We start from the raw sequence: 24,124 nt of genomic DNA, 5'->3' as shown, positions 1-24,124 counted from the left end.
AAAATATATTTTTAAAAAAGATATATTTTTAGTCTTGCTGAATTTCATTTGAAAACCTTTTCTTTAAATTTTTTCAACAATTATAAGTGAGGTAGGTATATAATATTATTTTCTTTATAGCTTTTTTAAAAATTTAAATTCTTTATTGTTCAAAGTATTACACGTCTTCTTTTTCCCCCATTGACCTTTCCTGGGCCACTCCCACCCATCAGCACATGACCTCACCTGTCTACTATTTATGGTCATTGGTTATGCTCATATGCATACATACAAGTCCTTTGGTTGATCCCGTACCCCCATGCCCTGCCTTCCTTCTTATGTTGGATGGTCCGTTCAATACTTCTGTCTCTGGATCTATTTTCGTTCATCTGTTTATGTTGTTCATTTTATGCCACAAATGAGTGAGATCATGTGATATTTATCTTTCTCTGACTGGCTTATTTCACTTAGCATAAAGCTCTCCAAGTCCATCCATGCTTTGAAAATGGTAAGAGTTCCTTCTTTTTTTTTACAGCAGTGTAGTATTCCATTGTGTAGATGTACCACTGTTTTTTAAACCACTCATTTGCTGATGGATGGTTTTAATTTGGATCTCTTTGGTGATTAGTGACATTGAGTATTTTTTCATATGTCTCTTAGTCTTCTGTATGTCCTCTTTGGAGAAGTGTCTATTTAGTTCCTTTGCCCATTTTTTTGATTAGATTGTTAATCTTTCTTTTGTTAAGTCGTATGAGTTCCATGTAAATTTTGGAGATTAAACCCTTATCAGAGATAACATTGGTAAATACATTCTCCCATGCAGTGGGCTTTCTTATTGTTTTGTTGATGGGTTCTTTTGCTGTGCAGAAGCTTTTCATTTTGATGTAACTGCTTTTGTTTATTTTCTCCTTAGTTTCCATTGTTCTAGGAACTGTATCTTAGATGTCATGTAAAATATCATGGGCAGCCAAAAAGTAGAAACAACCTAATTGCCCATCAACTGATGAATGGATAAACCAAATGTACTCTATCTGTACAAGTAACTGGCTACATATTGTTTGATTCCATCTGAATGAAATTTTTGGAACAAATTTCTTTTTTTTCATGTTATGTGAAATAGATTTTAGTAGTGGTTACTTATTTTTTGAAGGTTTTAAGATATCCTTTAAGTCAGCGGTTCTCAACCTGTGGGTTGTGACCCCTTTGGGGGTCGAACGATCCTTTCACAGGGGTCACCTACGACCATCGGAAAAAAACATATATAATTACATATTGTTTTTGTGATTAATCAGTATGCTTTAATTATGTTCAATTTGTAACAATGAAATTGAGGGTCACCACAACATGAGGAACTGTATTAAAGGGTTGCGGCATTAGGAAGGTTGAGAACCACTGCTTTAAATCATTTGTGCTTAAGATATATTTGAGAAATAAACATTTGACCTTATTACACTTTCAAAATGCTCACTGATTTATGCAAGTTTTATTCTTCACCTTGAGAAAATGTGAGTAGTGAATATACACCTTAGAACATTTTCTATTTGATTAAAGTTTTTGGGTTTGTTAATTATAGTATATATTATATTATTATATAATCCTATATAATAAAATCGTAGTATGCAAATTGTCCCCTCAACCTGGATTTCATCTGGGAGTTCAACCAGGGGGTGGGGACAGCTAGAGGAAGGGAGGAAGGCCCCAGCCGGTAGCCACTAGGGACCCTACCAGTGCACAAATTTCGTGCACTGGGCCACTAGAACGTTATATTCACGACAAAATAATGTTTTTTTGATTCTTTCACAGCATGCCTTTTATTGTTTTGTTCAAATTTTTTATTTCCTTACTGTTTTGTTCAAATCTTTTATTTCCTTACTCATTAGTCTTATATTTCAGTTGATTAAGTCCTGGCCATTCTGGGCCCATTGCTGCAGAGGTTGTTTACTGGGTTCTCAGGCTGATTGGTGCCGAGGTTGTGGGGCTGAACTCTTTTGCCATATATATCCAGGTTATTGTCTGTGTATGCATTCAGTCTCACACTATAAATCTTTCTTACAATGTCTTAAGCTATTCAATATGTTTATCCACCTTACCATACAACATAAGTCTTCATTTCAACTTAATTACCCAGAGAACTTCCTTCTTTGCTTCTTCCTTATATCATTCTTTAGAATTAAGTTCTTCAGCCTTAAAAACAAAATTTTGCTGTTATTTTATATGCAGAAATAGTTAATGAAATAGCTCAGTTCATGCTAAAATATGTTTGGCTCTCTATTGTTTTTGCATCCCATTGATTTCTTCTGATTTATTTATTTTTCTCCTAAATTATATCCTGTGATGAAGATGGTACAATCTTTTACTCCTGATGAGTCAAGAAATGCCTTTATTTTGCCCTTATGTTTGGATAATTGTTCATCTGAATATAAGAAATGTTCAGTGAAAGCTATCATTCTCTTAGGATTTTAAACATATTGCCCCATTGTATCTGGCATCTATTGTTGTTAAGAAGTGTGCTATAAGACTATTGCAGAAAATTTGTCTTTTATTTATCTATTTAAGTATTTACAACTAAATATTTTATATTTAAGTTTTATCCTGATGTTACGTACTTTTACTAAGTGTGGATTTGATTTTATTTGTCCTGAGCAATTTTGGTCTTGATTTTTAAACTGATGGGCTCATGTTATTTCCAATCATTATCTCATTAAATATTTGTTCTTTATAATTTTCCACATTTGGTCTTCCTCACTTACTCTTATATTTATTTTCTCATCTTAATCTAATTATTGTTTTTATGACTCTTTATTATATTTTATACCCCTTTTTTATGTTTTGTTTTGTGTTAATTACTTAATACCTTTTACTTACAGTTTACCATACTCCTTTGGAGTCAAACCAGACTACATGATTTTTTTTTCTTTCAAAAACTATTATTTCCAAAATTTCTAAATTGTTTATATTCACCTATAGTTGTTTCATTTTGCTTCATATTGTTTTTAATATATTTTGACTGATATTATTTCTTGAGTTACAGTTTTTAGAATCCCAAGAGTAGGGATGATAAATATGTTTTGATTATTTTCTTATTTTAATTTCCTCTGGAATCTTGTGATTATTGTTGTTCTTAGATTTTATGTGGTAGTATTATATTTATTCATATGTTTTGGTAATTTGAGTTCTAGGAGTTCTCTCTCTTTCCTCCTTCCTTCTCATTTTCTAGTAGTATTGGGGTTACCTCTACCTGGTCCCTGGGACCCCAGTCCATAATCAGGTCTTATATTGAAAGTCTGAGGGATTTACACCATAGAGTAGTTCAAAGATCCAGGAGTCCAACCATGGAGAGTTTGTCTCAATTTCTGGTTGGAAGGTTGGACCTATAGCCTCCCTCCTGAAGCAAATTGCTTCCTACTAGGCAGAGCTCCGGCTCCAGGAATCTTTCCCTTCTTTTCTGTGCCAGGTCGAAAGCCCCATTCCAGCCACTGGTTCCAGCAGTGAGGCTGGCTCTTTTCCCAGGACAGACTGAGAACACAGTGAGGGGATTCTATGGCACAGAGGTGGACTTCCTAGCAGCTTCTGACTGCTTCCAGATCCAGCATCCCACAGACCACCAGCTGCAATTCTGATGGTTTTATTCTACTGCTTTTCAACTTCCTGAGCACGAAGATACTTCTCTTTTTATTATTATTTGTTTTATGTTTATTTAATATTTGTTATTTATTTATTTGGTTATATATTTGAATTAGGGGAGGGTTGGTTCAAATCATCTATTTTCAATGTCATTTTCCCAAAGCTGCATTACATTTTTTTAACATATCTTACTTTGACTAAATTATAAGCTGAGTGAAAGCAGTGATCTTGACTGTTTTGGACATAATATTCATGATGGAGTTTGTCTTAATAAATATGTAAAGTACAAATCATTATTCAATTCATTGCCAAGTGATCCATAAACAATATGACAACAATGTTGGAAAGCCTAGAGAAACTTTAGCAAATCGAATAGAAAAATAACATGTAAGTTAGCATCACTTAAAGTTATTGCATATAGAGAGTTTGATCACAGAATTTTAGTGCAATTGACTAAGTGCCAAAAGCAGCATCTCCAAAAAATAACCATTTTTTTTAAACAAAGAAAAGTGTCTGTAGCATGAAAATTTTAAAAATATGAAATAATGAAATAAAGAAGGAAAAGGAGAAATAGTATTTAACAATTAAAGGGCTTCATCATTGGATATTATGAAGTAGACTTCTTATTTATGCAGAATCTAAGAAACCCCTGTAGTCTTCATTTACTGATAGACGTTAAACATTGCTAGCATTTCTTGGCCTACTATGTGTCCAGCTATCTATTAAATGCTTTATCTCTAAGTAATTATTTACATTTCAAAACAGCTTTTTGACACTGGTGTCATTCTAAGTTAAAGATGACCCAAATGAAACAGCATTTGAGTTATCTTTCCAAGATCAGGAAAATAATATTATATGCCTCCCTCATTTTTCATTGATGTCAGGGCATCAAAGCCTGAACTAAGAATATGAGAATTAGGAATTGTGTGAAAGGTGGAACAAATATAGGAAGTTGAGAGGAAGGAAAAGGGCTAACAAAGTGTGGCAGTGCGGGGGGGGGGGGGGGGGGGGCACGGTGGGGGGTTCAGCCTGGGGGGGGGGGGGGGGGGGGGGCGGTGTCACAGGGATGGGACTTTCTTAAGTTTGCAGTAGCTTAGGGAAGAGGTATGAAGGCAGTGTAGGGGGCAAGGTATTCAGGAAAGTGCAGGGTGGATTAAAGTGAGGACTGCTCAGAGCTAACCCTGAGCTAGGAACTGGGGAGAGGTTTGGGAGCATTCTTGTACTGTGAGCTCAAGGTCTCCAAATGAGCAGAGTGGAAGGGATAAATGGATAGAGAAAAGTGTGGTGTGTGTGTGTGTGTGTGTGTGCAGGAGCTTCTACCAGACCATTCTGTGCGTGCTGTTTTCCTGAGACTAGAACATCAATGCCACGGGCCCAGTGTTCAGTGAGAGTGTCATAAATGTGCAGACCGTCATACCTAAGTTATTTGTATGCCATAGTTAATACATGCACCCAGGGGAAGACTTGCCTAGGGAATAAAGGTAGAACCAACACACACACATACACACACAGAGACACACACAGACACACACAGATACACACACAAACACACACACACACACACACACACACACACACCTCCCAAAAGCAAACACTCATTCTCAGAATAGTACAAGTTTAATGCATAAAAAGTTAGGGAAATATTTTTAACTGCCTCACAATGTGCAAGGCTCCTCTCTCTGAAGCAATCCTTCATTTTCGGAGTCAGGTCAGAAGAGTGTCAGTTCCTTTCCTTTATCGATGAGTTCAGAGTGTACCCTTCATGCCTTCCTGGAACAAGAAAGGAGCTGAAAATTGATAGGTTTGTTGTCTACTCTCTCAGCTACAATAAGACGGGGTCAGAATTCTGACACTACCCTTCATACAGATTATATTGAAATCATAGCTCAGGGTTCTTATTTTCTTTACTTCCTGACCAGGGGGCAAAGAAGGAGGGAGTTTTAGCCAACTTATTCTTTTGCCTACATTATATTAGAGCAATAATTCAAGGGCTTGTTATATTACTTGGATAGCTGAAGCAAATATATGTGGTATACCTAAGAGTTGATTTCCAATTTACATGCATCAAACAATTGTCAAAATTCTATATACTACTACATATTACATATAAATTACCGCATAGAGCCCATTCATTTTTTTTTCAACAAGCAATGATTGAATATACTATGTTTCAGGAATGTGCGAGGGGCTGAGGTTATAAAAACATGTCAGATGTAATGTTTGTCCTCAAGGAATATTCTAATAAGGGATAAAGGCATGTAACTAATGACTACAATGTCATGAGTGCTAAGATTAGAATATGATATGGGGGATATAAAATTACAGGAATAAGTATTGTAATAAGATGAGAGATTTAAGGGAATTTTCCTGAAAGATGAAATATTTCAGTTATACATAATAGATGAAGGGAATAATGGAAAAGGTAGAGCACAAAAGTTCACCAAGTTATTAAGTTATTAAAGAGATTAATGACTATTGGGGAAACTAAGGACTGCTCTTATTCATCACTGAATCGTGAATAACTATATTTTCTTTATATGGATTTAGTTAAAATTGATTGTTAAAAATGATACAGTTAGTTTTGTGGCAATAATGCTAATTGTCCCTGAATGCACATTGTCTTTTTTATTAGTAATGGACTCACTATTTTTAGATAAGCACATGGCACTTTGTATAAAGCTGGAAGCCAAGACTGACCTGTGATTAAACTGTAGTTTATAGGATACAAGCCAGAGAAATGTCCTTAAAGAACAGTAAGATGTTCTTCTCCACCTTTTCGTCTTTCCAGGTGACAGAAATATGGACATGGTGGCCAGAGCATGGTGCCCAATGCAGAGGAAAATGTAAGCTAAGAACAGCAGAGAAAAACACAGAAGGATCCCATGACCCTGACCTGACAGAAGACCATTTACCTTTGGATTAATTACTTTGAACATCTTCTACTGGAGAGATAAATAAATGTGTATATTGGAGTTTTTCTATTACTTGGAGCCAAAAAATATAATAAATACAGTTTTATTCTTTCATCCCTGATTTTAAAATATATTTTGTAAATAAATGAAAAATTAAGTATAATAATAATATTTATAAACCCCATCTAGTAGGGCAACACTTTGCCAGGGTGTAGGTATCTCATGACTACAATGTCCTGCAAAGTAGACACTATATTACCTGTTCCTGTTTACAGGGGAAAGGGCTCCAAGTTGTACAGTTAATAAGGGACAGAGACAAGGTTTGAATCAGGCAGTTTAAATCAAGTGTCTGGTTCTACTAGTCCTGGATGTTATGCCTCCTTAACTAGATACAGTTTAGAAGAAAGCAATTCATTTTCCCCTGCAAATCATAAAGATCAAATAATAAATTTAATAAAATTACTCAGCACTTATGAGATGTTTTCTATGTTTGTCAATAAGCATGTAAAAGAAAATATATTTAAAAAACAAAGGCATAAAATAATAAATTTTAGGTGTATATATTATAATGTGTATGTACTTGAAATAAAAATACAAAACAAAATATAATAGCAAATAGAAACAGAAACTTGTGAAAATGTAAATCAAATAATAATTAAGATTTCCTTTCAATGTCCTGATTATCTAATTTCATATAATTCTATAATTTCTATATTCTTCTCAATTGATATAACTTCTCTTACTAAGTCAGTAGTTAATAAGAGTAGGGAGTTTTCTTACAAAATATAGGTAGTCATAAAATTTCCAAGCTGGAGTAGACCTTAGAGGAAACCTAATCCAATCTTTTAAATTTATTGATAAACTATTGCTTGAAGAATTAAGAAAAGTTTATACTGTAGTAAGTTAATTTTAGTTAGAATTGGAGTTAGACTTAGCTCTCCTAATGATCAATGCAGTAATAGTTCCACTCATCTCCTGTATGAACAGCATCTCCTACTGCCATTTGATGGAAAGGGCAATATGTTTAGTGTGAGTAGGTAACATCCCTGAAGTACAGTAGAGGATGAAAGGCACAGATTGAAGGTTCCAAGTGACAGATTTTTGTACTCAATGGACTCAGGGATGGCGAACCTTTTGAGCTTGGCATGTCAGCATTTTGAAAAACCCTAACTTAACTCTGGTGCCGTGTCACATATAGAAATTTTTTGATATTTGCAGCCATAGTAAAACAAAGACATATTTTTGATATTTATTTTATATATTGAAATGCCATTTAGCAAAGAAAAATCAACCAATAAAATGAGTTCGCGTGTCACCTCTGACACGCGTGTCATAGGTTCGCCATCACTGGACTAGCTGGTCCAGAGTCCTCAGTCTGGAGGTGGTTAATGCAGGTTTATGAAGCACCTAAAACTAGAAATTTTTTGATGTTTGCAACCATAGTAAAACAAAGATTTGTATTTTTGATATTTTATATATTTAAATGCCATTTAACAAAGAAAAACCAACCAAAAAAATGAGTTCGCGTGTCACCTGACACGCGTGTCATAGGTCCGCCATCACTGGACTAGCTGGTCCAGAGGCCTCAGTCTGGAGGTGGGTAATGCAGGTTTATGAAGCACCTAAAACGGCATTGCTAAATCTTTACATGTATATTTACCCAATGATAGAATCCGTAGTTTTTGTTAAAATTTCAAGGTGCTTAGTGATCTGAAAAGATGGATAGACAGGGACCTCCTCAAGTGTTCTGACTATCCTCATGAGTAGTGTTCTTTCTTACCATCTTATGTAGTTTTCTGCGCTTACAATTTTTCCTTCTGGAGGACAGATGTGTATTTAAGAAATCCTGTTATAATTTGGAAAGAGAGACATGGTCTTTGAAAGAGAGAAGGGAAACGAGAATTAGGGATGGCTTTGGAGCGGGACTAAAATCATCGAACTTTTCAGCCAGCTCCAAAATCATCACTACACCTACGGAACACGCTCATGCAACATATCTGTGAAATCAGATGAGCTTCTTAAAATGCTGAGACTTTCAAAAACACCAGTCACGCCACACATCCCACACTCTTAACTAAGAACAATTCAGCACAGTTAGGGGTCTCCATCTATAAAGAGTTTCAGTATAAAGTAAACATGGCGAATGAATTCCCGTCCTTCCCTTGGAGAGGTCACGTTCAAGGTTCACTGGCAATGCAAGATGGGAAGGCCGGGCCTGGGCCCACCTGCTAAGAATTAAACAGAGAGCTGCAGTCTGTTGTACAATCAATGCCTGGTCTTTAATGGGAGGCCCGAAATCCATCACCAGAAACTCTGACAGGCTCATAAGCCATTTATTAATATGTGTTAATTTGGGCATCATGGAATTGCTCTAACTTAAAAATAACAACCTTCCCAAAATGTGAGAAAATTCTCCGGCAACACAGAGGCACGCATTGCTTTGGGTAATCAAGTTACCAAGCAGGTTTTATTGTGCTCTTCTCAGCATGGTGCGTAGTATATAAAACCCCACCACATGTTGCAACAATAAAGTTATTGCTTATCGACCAGACCTAGTTGACAACCAACAAATGCTGCCATGAATAATTTCAGTCCTCTCCTTGGTAACCCATCAGTGTGTGTGTGTGTGTGTGTCTAGTAAGTAGTGATCAATAATGTCCAGGGTAGCAAACTCATGGAGAAACACACTCACAAATAAACAGAAACAGCAACCACAAAACAAAACAAAAACAGGGAAGAAAGCCTGTGTATGGAGAGACATCCTCTAGAAAACAATGAACAAATTTACAACAAACTTACAGTAAATCATAAACTAAAGTGCACAAGGGGAAAATACTTATACTGTTTTTTTAAGGCATCAGTAATTCTAGACAACACCATGTTTTTTATTAAAGCCTCACCTTACAAGGAACACTGGACCATTCTTAGGGATGGAAGGGCATTTATCACCCTCTTCTTTGATGGAAGGTGTTGATACATTTTTGGTGGTAGCTTAGCTACATGGTTCTTTAACTTCTTCAGAAGTTTTTAGATGAAGACCATTTGAACTTAGTGATTTATGGCCACTTAATTTCTCATATTTTTTCAATCAGGTCTTTGTTTTGATTTCTCTGACAGTTATTCACCTTCCTTCCCTGTACAAAGCAACTCCAGGGTAGATACTTCTTCATCATCTTGGATGGAAGGTCAGGCACAAAGCGCCCATTCAATCCTTTTGCATTCTTTGCAGTCTCTTTGGTTAGCTTCCTTCCCAACATTGTAGTCTACTAGACCAAGTAAATCTCCAGCGGATTTTGCAGTTATGATATACTTATCTCAAAAGGATTATTTTTGTTTTATGAATAACTTGGCTTTTTTTGGTTTGTTTTAAACACTATCCATGAAAGTCAGTGTTACAGGCTTTTATCACTTGTCTTTCATCCTCCCTACACAAAACATCTTTTCTTCATTTATTTTACTTTTCTCAGGGTTCATGAATCTCTAATTCTGCATCATGGTGCAAGTTCTATGCTATTTCTATGGCTTTTAATTTCCTACCCTTTCTCTGGGGAAGCTTTCTGGTCAGTCTTCTGCTTTTTCTTAAAGTTTTCTTTGAAAACTTGAGTATCTACATGTGTTCCTTTAATATAAAGTTTTCTATGAAAAGTTAAACCTGATTATGTCATTGCTGCTGCAAATTTTTAATTTCTCATTTTTTACTCTCAGACCAATAGGTCAGAACTGGCAGAAGTGATACCAACACTCTCTAAGAACCCAAATATGGTTGTTATAAAAAATAAATAAATTCATGATTATCCAACAATGAGATAAACTTCATGACTTAAATTTTTAACAATGCACAAATTTCAGTATTGGTTGTGCCACCCCTTAAAACATGCCACTGTGTCAAGTAGCAAGAACAACAGGTTTCCCATCTATCAACTGTGCCCCCCCCCCATGCTCATCTACAACATGCCTCTGCTGTAATGCAAAGCTTATGTCCTATATTTCATATGATAAATCAATCACAGTGGAACATAGGTTTCTTATTAACATGTGCCAATCACTTTTTGGTAATCTACCAACACTTACGTAGAGTAACCATAGTTTATCCTTCTTTATATAAATAAAACAATGTGTCTCCCTCGCTTTTCTAACCATTTCAATATAACACCTAGTGGCAGAAAAACCAAACTGAGAGGTGGTGAACCTGTTCTGACTTCTTCCAGACTGAATATATATAACCGAATAGTTCTATATTACCACAGATTCTCTTTTGCAAGAAACCGTGAAAGAATCGTTGAATTCCTAATATAACTGAAAAGCAAACAAATCTGTCAGCAAAACCTAAAAGCAACTGTGTAAAAAAAAAAGTCATAAATCCAATACATACTTTACTGTTACTAGGGAAATTTTCTCTAAACCTGGATCTCAGATCTCCTTATGATCATCCATTTCTGTTACACAGATCATTCCAATATCCAGATCACTTACAGACCTCATTATCACTAAGTCCCAAGCACTCACAGTGCACAGGAAGTCTACCTGGGTCTTTATTCATCTGGTAATATTTGCACCTAAATTCAGATTCAGGGTATTTCATTCTTGGAAAAAACTCAGACCTTTTATCAAATAAACAAGGTTTAGATAAATGTTATTGGTTGAATAGTGTTTCTCCCTCAAAATGTGGCCTCATTTGGTAGTAAGATTGTTGCAGATGTAATTAGTTAAGATGAGATCATAGGTGGACCCCTACTCTAATATGACTGGTATCCTTCTAGAAAGGGGAAATTTGGGCACACAATCATGCACACAGGAAAAACACCATGTGAAACCTGGCCTTGTGCTGTCACAAGTAAAGGAACTACTTAAAGCTAGGAGAGAGGCTTAGAACACGTGCTAGCTAGCATGCCCTAGTGCCTTCCAGGGAAACATGGCCCTGCAGATGAATACCTTGACCTTAGATTGCTAGCGTCCAGAACAATGAGACTATGAAATTAAATTATTGTTGTTTAAGCCATTCAGTTGGTTATACTTCATATAGCCTTCCCAGCAAATTAATGCAATGGAATTCAGCATAGTTCATCAACATCAGATTATGAATCAGGTAAATGAGGTTGGTAGCTAGAGATAAGGGAAATCTATAGGAAGATTTTGGAGGCTTATTATTTTTAAATTAAAGTGTTACATTTCCCCTATTTGGGATAAGTATTGGCTTGCTCCTCACTATCTCCATAGCATTTGTTACCTATCTATGTTAATATTTCCTCATCATGCAATTATAATCATTTGTCTGAGGATGTTTCTCTATTGAACTGGAGATCTGAAAAGGCAAAGACCATATATAGTGCCTTCATCTCAGAATCTAATATGATGCATGAGACATAGTATTCAGTATATGTTCATAGTACATCTTTAAACAATGATGAAGCTAGATTTGACACAATATTTTAGATATTTAACCAGATTGTTCTGTTAAGTAAAGTTTTCACTCAGAATATTTATTTGTTCTTAACCAATACTCATGAAACAGTTAACAGACTGGACTCTGACCATGTCTTTTCTCAACTCTATCACTGAAAAGGAGATGCTGTGTCTTTTCTTAAAGGGTCCTGAGCGATCATATATACTGCTGATGAAATAGACTGAAAGTAAGAGTGGAAAGACAGAAAACAGTCCCTGGCATCTAACTAGATTTCTATTTGTAGATTTGCTGTCTGTTCCTTAGAACCTACTACTACAAGAAGGTATGAAAATACTGACATATATTAACCTCTACTCTAGGCTCTGATTGCCCTGCTTGGCCAAGGATGGAAGTGTGCCAGCTGACACACACATTGTAATGGGAACCAGGCTCAGTGGGGGATTCACCGCTATCTCCTGCCAGGTATGCAAGCCTTCCTGCTTCTCCGCTGTCTTTTGATGATCTGCCTATAAATACTTTCAGTCTCTGAAACTGAGCCCAAGTTTCTTCTTCTCCTCCTCCTCCTCCTCCTCCTCCTTGTCCCCACTCACAGGGCTGTGCGGCATGGGGGGCACCATGCACGTGGGCTGCCTCCTCCTCCCTCTAACCTCCACTGTGTCTTATCTGCACTGTGCAATCTGACACAAGCTACTATGGCTCACTTTCATTTTGCTGCGTCTGTTTTACCATTTAACCCTAATTTCTGTGTTCCAAGAACAGCCTGACAACTTAACTCCTTTTCCTAATAGATAACTCAGTTTTCTTTTTCTGACTCTGGATTTTAGCCTACCTCTAGTTATCTAAGACATAGCACTTCACTATCAGTGTGGGAGCCTAGATATTTGATATTTGTCCCCAAGCCCTGCATTTCATCCAGGAAGATGTGTTCCCCCAGTGAACTACTATTGGCAAGTTTCCATATATTAACCAAATGGGGAAAACAAAGCATGTATAAACACACTATTTCTCAAACTCATTGGTTTAAAACATAATATTGAGTATACTCAGAGAGTAGGGCTAAACAAGTCTTCCTTGTATAAAAACAATTTCTTTTGGATTCTTAGCAATATTCAAAATTTTTTCATAGGATTTAAATTATTTAGAATAATCTGCGTATTTTGCTTTCATTGTTATTATTTTCCATCTCATAAATAGTTGATATAGTTACAATGGAGACGAAAAATGTAAGGACTCATTAAAGACAATTTAGAGTTGTATTATCTTGAGCTGATAAAAATGCTTATAAAGAGTATTTATTGTTAAGATGTAAAACTAATATATTTTCTACCCCACCAAACCAGTACCTAAAACAAAACCCAAACCAAAAAAACAACAGCCTGAATTTCTAACTGATCTTGGGGGAAAAAAAGACAAAAGATCTGATAACATTATGTTTACATTCTCACATGGTTGGCATTGAGCTCTGGTGTCGTTTGTCTGGTTTGCTATAGTCCTCCCCACTCGCTAGTGTTCCTACCAAGCTTACTAGTATCCGCTCATCTGAGATAGCTGTTGGCTCCTGTGTAAATTTAAATAGCCTGTAGGAAGCATGATATTTTGATGTGTTATGCAAATGATTGTGCCCAAATCCCACATGCAATTGAAAAAAAAAAATTCAATGGTGGAATCATGCCTATTCTCAAGTATAACTTGCACATGAACTGACCTGCTCAGTACAGTTACATATGTCTCAGGTTGTAGGCTTTCCTAAAGCACAGAACTTTGACCCTATGGCTATAGGCTTTTTGTTCAATAAAGAAAACCATCAATTATGTTAGGTTATTTGATACGAAAAATGCTTTGATCTTTTGAAGGATATTTATTCCAAAGGAAAACAGGGTGAGAGTCCTTTGACAGGCATCAGACTCTATATGAAAACCTCACGTTCTCTGACCTACTGTCACGGGACCATTGGTGTCAAATGTTTCAGATCTGATCGACTTCAACTTTCTGGGTTTGATTTCTAGATTTTCCATTTACTAGCTGGTGTGTGTGGTGTGTGTGTGTAAATCTCAATCTTTGTGGACCTCAATTTCTTAATTTGTCACATCATCTCTAAAATTTCATATACGATCTCTAAAAGCCCACTGAGGTCTTTAAAAAAACTTCAGTAAGTCCCCATAATTAGCACATTAGAAATTCTTGGCCACAAAACAAATGCTTATAGAACAACTTTGTAGAAAAATGAAAATTATTGAATCCATTGCTATTCCATAGGTGGAATATTGAATTATTTTTAAAACTAATTCCATATTCACCAGAATATGCTCAATTTATCTTGGAATTTCACCTTTAATTCTTTATTCTAATTATCTAAAACTTTAAATTTATTAAACTGCAATAAAGCTGTATGACACTTATATGTGAATCTTAAAATAAAATCAGACTCATAGAAACAGAGAGTAGAAAAGTGGTTGCCATGGGCTGGGAGAAATAGGAAAAGATTGGTAAAAGCATACAGGCTTTCAGTTACAAGGTGACTGTTGTTTGAGAATCTAATGTATAACCTGATGATATAGTTGATAACACTATATTGTATAATTGAAATTTGCAAAGACACTAGAACATTAATGTTCTCACAAAAAGGGAGAGGTAAATATGTGTTTTTGTGGATGTCTTAATGAACTCAATGGGAGGCATCCTTTCACAATGGGTATGTTTATCAAATCATCATATTTGATATCTTCATATCAAAATACTTTAGAATTTTAGTAGCCAGTTATACCTCAATAAACATTAGGTAATAGAAAGAAAAACATATCTCCACAAAGATGAGCAATCTGCATTTCCTTTTGTGACCCTAACTTGGCTGCTCATTCTAATATGATAAATTAGAATCTTTGAATTAGTTTTAGTTTCCTCTACCTCCCTGACCTTGAGACAACCAACCAATCATGTGACTTGTAAATGACTCCTACCTGGTCCCACAAAACCTTCTGGAGCCTTCTAACTAGCCATCTATCCAAGCTTTGCTCCCTTAAAACTCTGTGACAGTGTCTTCAGAGTGGCATTTCTGCAACATGTGTTAATGATTTCTTTCTCCTTAACATCATTGTTCTCATTCTCATCAGCAGTGTGAAGGCACTATATTATCCTGGTTAAGAACACAGGACTTAGGAAGGTGGAAAGCCAGGGTTTCTGTTGCCGCTGGAAGAATTGTTAGCTATGTAGCTCAGACAATAGCTGAATATGCCTGAAAGGTAGGCTCTATTTGAAATAGCAAGTTAGAAAAAAGACTATACACTTTTTAGATGTCACCACCAAAGGCAAAATTAGAACCTATTGATGGGTATAATTGGGATATATATTTTAATGCAATACACTGAAGAATCCTCACTCAACCTCAAAATGGAATTTAATGTTTTATAAAAAAAAATTCTCCTTCCCTAAATGTATTGAAGTAGTGAAAAAAAGGCCACAAATTTAAAGAAGAAAATGAAAATATCAGATAGGAGAGACAGGAAGTATAGGAAATAATGAAGGATGTTTACAGTCTGAGATTTTCATATTCTATGATTTCAGCTTAATTGAATTCACCTAAAATTAAATTCTAGTTCAAGTATCTATTATAGGTGAATTTTAGGACTATTTTTATTTATAGAACCCATGTCCAGTTTATTGAATGTCAAACTTCCTTATAACACAGTTATGCATTACAGAATACTTCCCTTGAAATTAAAATTATTATATTTAGAGATATATGAGTCTAACTCTATGCTAGGATCCTGAGAAAACTTAAATACATTTTGTGGTGATCTACTCATTCACAGACACACATATACATAGACATGAAACAGATTTTGTGATTATTCTGCCCAAATATCTATTGCTGTGTTCCCCCGCCAGACGATCCAAAATACCAACAAATTCAAAGTATCATTTTGTGCTTTGAAATGGATAGATTTTTTTTATCAAAATAATTAAACTACTAATCTTGGAGTGTGTATGGTTCAGATATTATTTATAAAAGGTTTGTAAAAGAGTTTTATTTTGAAATATTTTTTTTTCTTTCTGAATGTATTTTAACCAATCGCTGTTTTGCCCTTCATAATTTCTTGGCAGGTAAATCCTTTGTGTCTTTTAAGCCTGTATGTAAAGAGATAAATCACCACAAACTCTGATGGCCTTCTTAATGCCTGTCCATGGGATTAAGTGGAGACCACCAACCAATTTCCTACAAGCCACCAAACAACATCATGTGTTAACAATTTTCAGTCTCTTTTTCTGTGGTTTGGATTAAAAATGGTAACCTAGAGGTGAAAGGTCTGACTTTAAAAAAACCAACTCCCATGGGCCAACCAACTTTTTCAATGTTCTGATTTAAGTTAATTATATAATTTGAGTTTAATGAAATTATCAACATGGTCACCTTCATTGTGAAATAACACTTTACCTGTTCAGGTTAGAGTCAATATTTAATGTTTACATAGATTATAAAGAAGAAAAAAGAGAACATAGTGTCAGGTTTAATATATTTTATTATTCAATTTAGTAATTAAGGTACATTTTAGGATTTAATGAGGATAATGCTGTTTTTATTCAGGGTAAAAAAAAAAATTCGTGATGTTCTCTTGACGTTTCTATATGAAATTTGAGCACAGCATTCCTTTTTGATCTGCGCTTTATCATTTTTTTTTTATTTTAGTAGCTTATCTATAAAATGAAGGGAACCTGTAGCATTAGTTGAATATATTTACTATTGCATTTTCTAACCCTTGTCAATGTACATTTAAAATGAACAGCTCATTATTCTAAGTTTTATAAATTAAGTTTAAATTCTAAAAAGTTAGGCATTTATATATTTATATTTCATTGTTGTTTTTTCCCTTCATGAATCCTTTAACACCTAATTTTCTGTTTAAAATTTCATCTTTTTTTCCATAAGGAAGAATCCCAAGGTTTGTTAGACTTCAGTATTCAGACAAGTTGCATCCCCTCTTTTGTTCAAAGTAATATTATTGCAGAGACTTAAAACCCACCCAGATTGGCAGGGCATTTCTACAGTCAGGGATGTCTTTCACTCTGTCTCTAGGCCAGATAAGTCTTAAGACCCAGATTTACACTCTAATATTTACTACATATTTTTATCCAATTAAACCATTAACCTTAAATTAAAGATATGTATTTGAGAAAGGTAATATTTTATACTATCCCAATAAATGATCTCAATATTTTAGGTTAAAGTATTATTTACATTTAGTTTCAGTTGCTGAGTATTATTAGCTCTGTTTGATTTAATAAATTGATATGAGATGAGAAATTTCCTTCCCTACCAAAGCCAAATTTTACTTTGAGTTTATTTGCAAGATATGGAGCCACTAGTCTCCTTCAAAGAGTTCAAGTCAGCTGGCATCCTTTGTCCTATTTGATTAGATTTTTAAAAATTGGCATATTCACCGGTAGTTTAGAAAACTTTAAATAACAGAGAAGTAGGAATATAGAAATGTAAAGATCTTAATTAAGTTGTTCTCTGTGGAATAATTACTTTAAACTATTTAATTATTTTAAAATTTTAGTGACTTGCATAAATGATGCATATATCCATAAATAGTTTTAGCATCATATAACTCATGTTAGCTTCCAACTGGTATACATTTTAAAATTACTTATCCATTTATTGACTATATTAAATTAGTGATTCAATTTTATTTTATGCATGTTTTGATTTGCCTTTATGTTTTCTTAAATAACACATGTGTTGTATTTCTCTAATTCAAGTCTGAAAAATAAATATAATACCAAATACATGCATTGCACCTAATATGTCAGTCCCTATTATTAGCTTCAACAACACTATTACTTAAGTACCAATATTATTGTCATTTTGTTATTGAGATAAATGTGGCAAAATAGCTCACCTGGTCATTTTCTGCTTTGAAATGGGTAGCTTTATTTATCAAAATAATTAAACTATTAATCTAAAAGTGTGTATTGTTCGGATATCTATATTAATAAAAGGGTAATATGCTAATTAGACTGAACATCTTCCAGACATCCTCCATGGTGGCGGAAGCTGAGGCAGAGGTGGTTAGGGGTGATCAGGCCAGCAGGGGAGCAGTTAGGGGGCAATCAGGCTGGCAGGAGAGCATTGGGGGCATCAGGCTGGCAGGCAGAGGTGGTTAGGGGCAATCAGGCAGGCAGGCAGGCAGGCGAGCGGTTAGGAGCCAGTGGTCCCGGATTGTGAGAGAGATGTCCAACTGCCGGTTTAGGCCCAATCCTACATGTGAGATCGGGCCTAAACCGGCAGTCGGACATCCCTGAGGGGTCCTGGATTGGAGAGGGTGCAGGCCAGGCTGAAGGACCACCACCCCCCTTGTGTACAAACTTTGTGAACTGAGCCTCTAGTCATTTATAAAAGGCTTATACAAGTTTTATTTTGAAATATTTTTCTTCCTGAATGTATTTTAACCATTCACTTTATTGCCCCTGAGAATTTTTGCAGGTAAATCCATTATTTCTTTGAAGCCTGGATGTAAAGAGATAAATCACCACAAACTCTGATGGCCTTCTTAATGCCTGTCCATGGGATTAAGTGGAGACCACCAACCAATACAGCCTGGCTAAGTAGCACAGCAAAGTATTTTTATACACAGGCAACATATCTTTAAACTCCATATCCTAACCAACTTCACATACTCAAAAATACTTATATTTCAAGAAAGCAGGACAGGAACAAATCTCAGAATGACAACTCTCAGAATTTAAGTATGGTGGCCCTTAATTTAGGTGTCCCCTTCAGGACTAGAAAAACATTAAGAAGAGAAGGTGGGAAATGAGTTGGGCATGCCACTCAAGCCCTGTTCCATTAACATTTGGTTTAATTATCCAGCATAAGTAGATCAGTAAGCGACCCAGGGGAGGAGTTAATGCACATGCCCAACCTCTTCTGAGTCTCTATTTAGCTACATCGTTTTGTACACTAATAGGTTTTAAAGCTGCTATTTTCTCATATTTCTTCTCTCTTGATATTTACCCAGTGATATTAATTATAATTTCATATGAGACTAAGAAAAAATGGGACAAAAATATACCCCCTTTTTTTTTATAAGAAAAGATAACCAGTGGCAGTTGAATCAATAAACCTCAAAATCAAGATACAAATTTGGGAGTCATCATCATATGGGTCAAAGATGAAATCATTTATGTGATGAAATAGCTCAAGGAAAGGATAAAGAGTAACAAAATTAATTAACTGAGAAAAGGGACCCACAAAGAAGAATAATAAGCAAGAGTAATAAAAGGATTTTAAAAAGTCACGTGCACTCAATAAACCAATCAATTTTAATTCTGTAATTCTTAGTAAGTCAGACTTGTCAAAGTTACACTTAGCCCATACATTGGTAGTTGTTTTTTCACACAATTTGTTATTTAATCCTTACAAGTAAAGCCCAAATATTCTAAAGGCTAATATTTTCTGTTTCTAGTAATACTTGAGTACATTCAAATGATTTTAATTCATTTAAGTACAAATTATTAAGAATAGTTATGTAAATATTTGCACAGAAACTCTATCTTGACTTGGGTTTGAAAGGACCTTTTGGTTACAGTGAAAAAAAACTTAATAAATACTAGAATATATTGGCTCGGGAATCAAATGCATAGCTGGATCCAGGAATGCAAGTAATACAATCGAATATTATGAAATATGCCTCTTTTCTGTGTCCTCTGTCTGCTCAGTTTTACTCTGTGATGGTTTCATACTCAGGAAGTTTGTCTGCTTGCTGCCATCAGATAGAGTTTGGATTATACTTTTACCCAGCAATGCCAGAGGAAAGAACATAGCACCCCTCTCCCAAGTTTTATGTCAGTATTCACAAAGGAAATTGACTGAACCTTTTCCTTTTATAGGCACCAGGAAATCGAGAAAGTAAAGCCTGGCAATTATAGGCTCTACCAGGTGGGAGAGAGCTGTCCTTCTTAAAGAAAAAAAAAAAAGATGCAAAGGAAAAGATGCCAGAAAGATAAAAATAACAAATATCCTTTACACTATTGAAACGTATTTAAGGTAAAAGGCTCAAACATCAATATTTGAAAGATTTTATGACCCATTAAAGTGTTTTCTTCATATAAGTATAGTATCCTTTACTTCTTACTTTTACATAGGATATTTCATGGTCTAAATCAAAATAATTAACTCCTACTCTATGTTATACAACCAGACACTCATAGACTTCAAGTGTTCTAATGAAGAATTGAAATTGTTCTGTTTTGAATTTGTTAACTATTTGTTTAACCTGTGCTGTCAGAGGTACTATAAATCCATCTTGGATAACTGTTTGTGTCTTTTTGTTTTGCCAGTTGCCCTTGAATGTCGCTAGGGACTATCTTTTCTTCACAAATGGCTAATTTTTCTTAATTTAGACATTTGGATCAAAACAGAATAAAATATCAGAAAATCCACCCAGGAAGGAAAGCCAAAAATAGCACACCTGAAAAAGTCAAGAATATAACCATTATGCCAGTGGAATATCAATTTAAAACATAATCGTAAACTCAACTGGGAATTTGTAAAACATTTTTTACATAAGACCATGAAAGGAATGCCAAATCTTACTTCTTTGCTTCTGAAAACTATCTATGGTTTGAGAAAAGATTTACATATCCTACATAAAATTAATTTTACTACTGCAGTCATTCACTATTCAAAAGATATTTGATGAGCACCTATTGTGTAGACACCACCATTTTTGATTCTGCAGATAAAGTTCCTACCTCATTGATTGTACATAATAGAGTTTAAAAATTATGGCTATAAAGGAAAAAAGAATTGAGAATGACTGCTAGGCCTTTAACTTAACACATTGAGTGTTATCATTTACTGAATGGGGGAGAAAGCAGAATAGGGTGATAGGTGGTGGCGGGTAAGGTTTTATTTTGTACACAGTTTGACATGCCTACTCTAAAACCAAATGGAAACATCAAGTGGTCAGTTGGATATAGAGGCCTGGAATCAAGAAAGAAGTTAAGGGGGGAGATACACATTTGGAAGTTAAATACAGATGGTATCGAACATTAGGAGAGTAAAATACTGTGGGGAGTGTATGCAGTTAGAGAAGAGGAAGGGACCATGGATGAGTCTTCACGCACCTGATACTTTAGAGATATGGAAGTGAAGGAGAAGTCCACTACAAATATTATGAAAAAGCTGCTAATGGAGTGGGGAATACAATTTTGAGACCAATTGGAGAATTTCAAGGTGGATGCAAGTGAATTAAATGTTGCTGAGAAGTTAAGTAAAATTAAGTACTGAGAATTTAGAAATTTGTTGATTATTAGTAACCTCAGCAAGATAAATTTCAGTGCAAGTAATGAAAGAATAAAAGCTGAGGAAATAAAGAGAATTGATCCTTGTTTCAGAGCATTGCCATAAAAAGAAGTAGAATAACAAGGTGTTAACTAGGAAAGCTTTTTATTATTTTTCAATTTTTTAAGGAAGGCTAGGGAAAGCTTTTTAAAATACAGTTGTAGGCTGATGGGAATAATCCAGGAAAGAGCAAAAATTTGATTATGTAGCAGAAATAAAATGAATACTTTAGAAAACAAAGCCTTAAGGAGTGACCAGATCTAGCCAGCCCGTGGAGGGATCCATCTCCAATGTCAGCAGTGACGGTTCATACAAAGAGAAAGAAGAAAGAACTGATATAAGTATACACGTAAGTGGTTTGGTACATAGATTTGCTTCTTTTTATCAGTGATATTATAAGGAAGGAATCAGCGAGACAGAAAGATGGAGAAAAGTTGACAATATGAGAAGAGAGGAGAGAGTGGGAAGCAGTTCAGGAGGCGGGAAGGGAAATGCCGGGGCCCAGGAAGACTTAGACCCTCTAAGAAAGTCCTAAGAAGATGAGTTTGTTAATTTGTCACAGGTTCAAACAACACCCATAAGGCATGATCCTGACCCTACCCAATAAACAACTGAGATGTGGCGGCGGTGAATTCCATCTCTGACTGGGGTGCATGTTCCTGATTCAGCAGTGAGTTTGGGGTAGAAAGTTTTGCAAGTTTTAGCAAATATTTAGATAATGAGAGCACAGATGAAAAGCCATTCCTGCATTTTCACCAGAGCAGTATTTGCAATAATACAAGAGTAGAGAAGACAGTGAGTGTTATCAATAAGTATAGAGATTTTTTTTAAATGTAGCAAAGTCATATGCTGAAATGAAAGAACTAGAATTACATAGATGGAAAGACATTTGATCTTACTGATATATGAGAAAATACAAATTACAATAATAAATAAGTTGCACAATTACAATTACACAAAACAATAACAAGATGCTGTTTCCTTACTTTGAAATTTGTTAAAAATAAAAATGCCACAATATCAAGTTTTGCCAGGATTTGGGAAAATGCTCCCTCTCTGTTAGTAGGAATATAAATAAGCACAATCACTTTGGAGACCACTTGGGCAATATCAAGTAAAACTGAAGGTGTCCAAATTCTATAATACAAAAATCTCACTCCTAGGAATGTACCTCAGAGAAATTCTTGTCAGTTTCACTAGTTGTACACAACTAAGTATCAAAAAACTGAATATTCATAGGAAATTAGATAAACAGTGATACTGTTATAATTAGAATGCTCTGAATAAGCAAACTATACAGACTAATATGGAATGTAACAAGAGGGTAATTAAAATTTTGAGTGCAGAAGGATGATTTGGTTTGTACTAGTAAATCTGATAGTGAATTGAATGAAGAGATCAGAAGCTGAAATGGGGTGGAGGTAGGAAGAGGAATGTGGAGGTTTGAGAAATAGTAAAGGTATAAAGTAGTTTTCAGAAAAAGATATGAAGAAAATTTAATAGAAAAATTTGGTATTAATAAGCAGAGTTACAAACATTAATGGTTTCATCATTTTGGCACAAATAATCATGTAAGTAATACAACTGAAAGTGACTTACGTGTACAAGTTTCATAGATTAGGATTTTTCAAATTAGGGGTGATTAGACAAAATAAAATGTGGCCATTACAATTTTATTAAAATATTCCCAGAAGTGGGATCACTGGGTCAAATGGCAAATCCATTTTTTTTAAGGAACCCCGTACTGTTTTTCATAGTGGATATATTAGTCTACATTCCCATCAGCAGTGTATTAGGGTTCCCTTTTCTCCACATCTTCACCAGCACTTGTTGATTTATTGATGGTAGCCATTCTGGCAGGTATGAAGTGATACCTCATTGTGGTTTTAATTTGCATCTCTCTGATGATTAATGACTTTGAGCCTTTTTTATTAGTCCATTAGCCATCTATATGCCCTCTTTGGTGAAGTGTCTATTCAGGTCCGTTACCCATTTTTAAATTGGATTGTTTGTCTTCCTGGTGTTGAAGTGTAGAATTCCAAAGCACCAATCAGAAAGAATACGTACACCCTTATGTTCAAAGCAGCATTATTTACAATAGTTAAGATCTGGAAACAGCCCAAGTGCCCATCAGTAGATGAGTGGATTAAAAGCTGTGGTACATTTACATTTACATAATGGAATGCTATATAGCTATAAAAAAGATTTTCTTATCCTTTGAGACAGAATGGATAGATCTGGAGAAAATTATGCTATGCGAATAAGCCAATTAGAGAAAGACAAATATCACATAATTTCACTTATAAGTGAAATCTAAAGAACAAATTAAACTAATGAACAAAATAGCACCAAAGGTATTGACACAGGGAACAGAGTAACAGACCTTAGTGGGTGAAGGGGTTTGGGAGGAGGGGACAGGAAGAGATTAACCAAAAAACATATATGCATATAGGCATAACCCATGGACACAGACAATTGCGCAGTGAAGACCTGCAGTGGGGTGGAGACTGGGTGAGATAGGCAAAGAGGGAGAAAATGGGAGATATCCATAATTCTGTCAACAATTTTAAAAAATTATTAAAATTTTAAAAAAGCTCCTAAAACATTGTAACCACATTTGCTCAATAACTACATGTAGTTAGTGACTACCTTTTAGCACAGCACAGATTTCTACAGAACATTTCCATCATCACGGAACATTCCATTGGACAGCCTTAATCTAGATAGGGACTGGCAAACTTTTCTATAGTACATCGGCAGAGTAAGTAGCGCAGGCCACAGGTCTCTGCAGCTACTCCACAGCTCTGGTGTTGTAGTGCAAAAGAGTTATGAACAATTCATAACTGATGAGTATGATTGTGT

The sequence above is a fragment of the Myotis davidii genome, unplaced genomic scaffold (genome assembly GCF_000327345.1).
Source record: "Myotis davidii unplaced genomic scaffold, ASM32734v1 scaffold49, whole genome shotgun sequence".
Taxonomy (NCBI): Eukaryota; Metazoa; Chordata; class Mammalia; order Chiroptera; family Vespertilionidae; genus Myotis; species Myotis davidii.
This window is presented reverse-complemented; position numbering follows the sequence as displayed.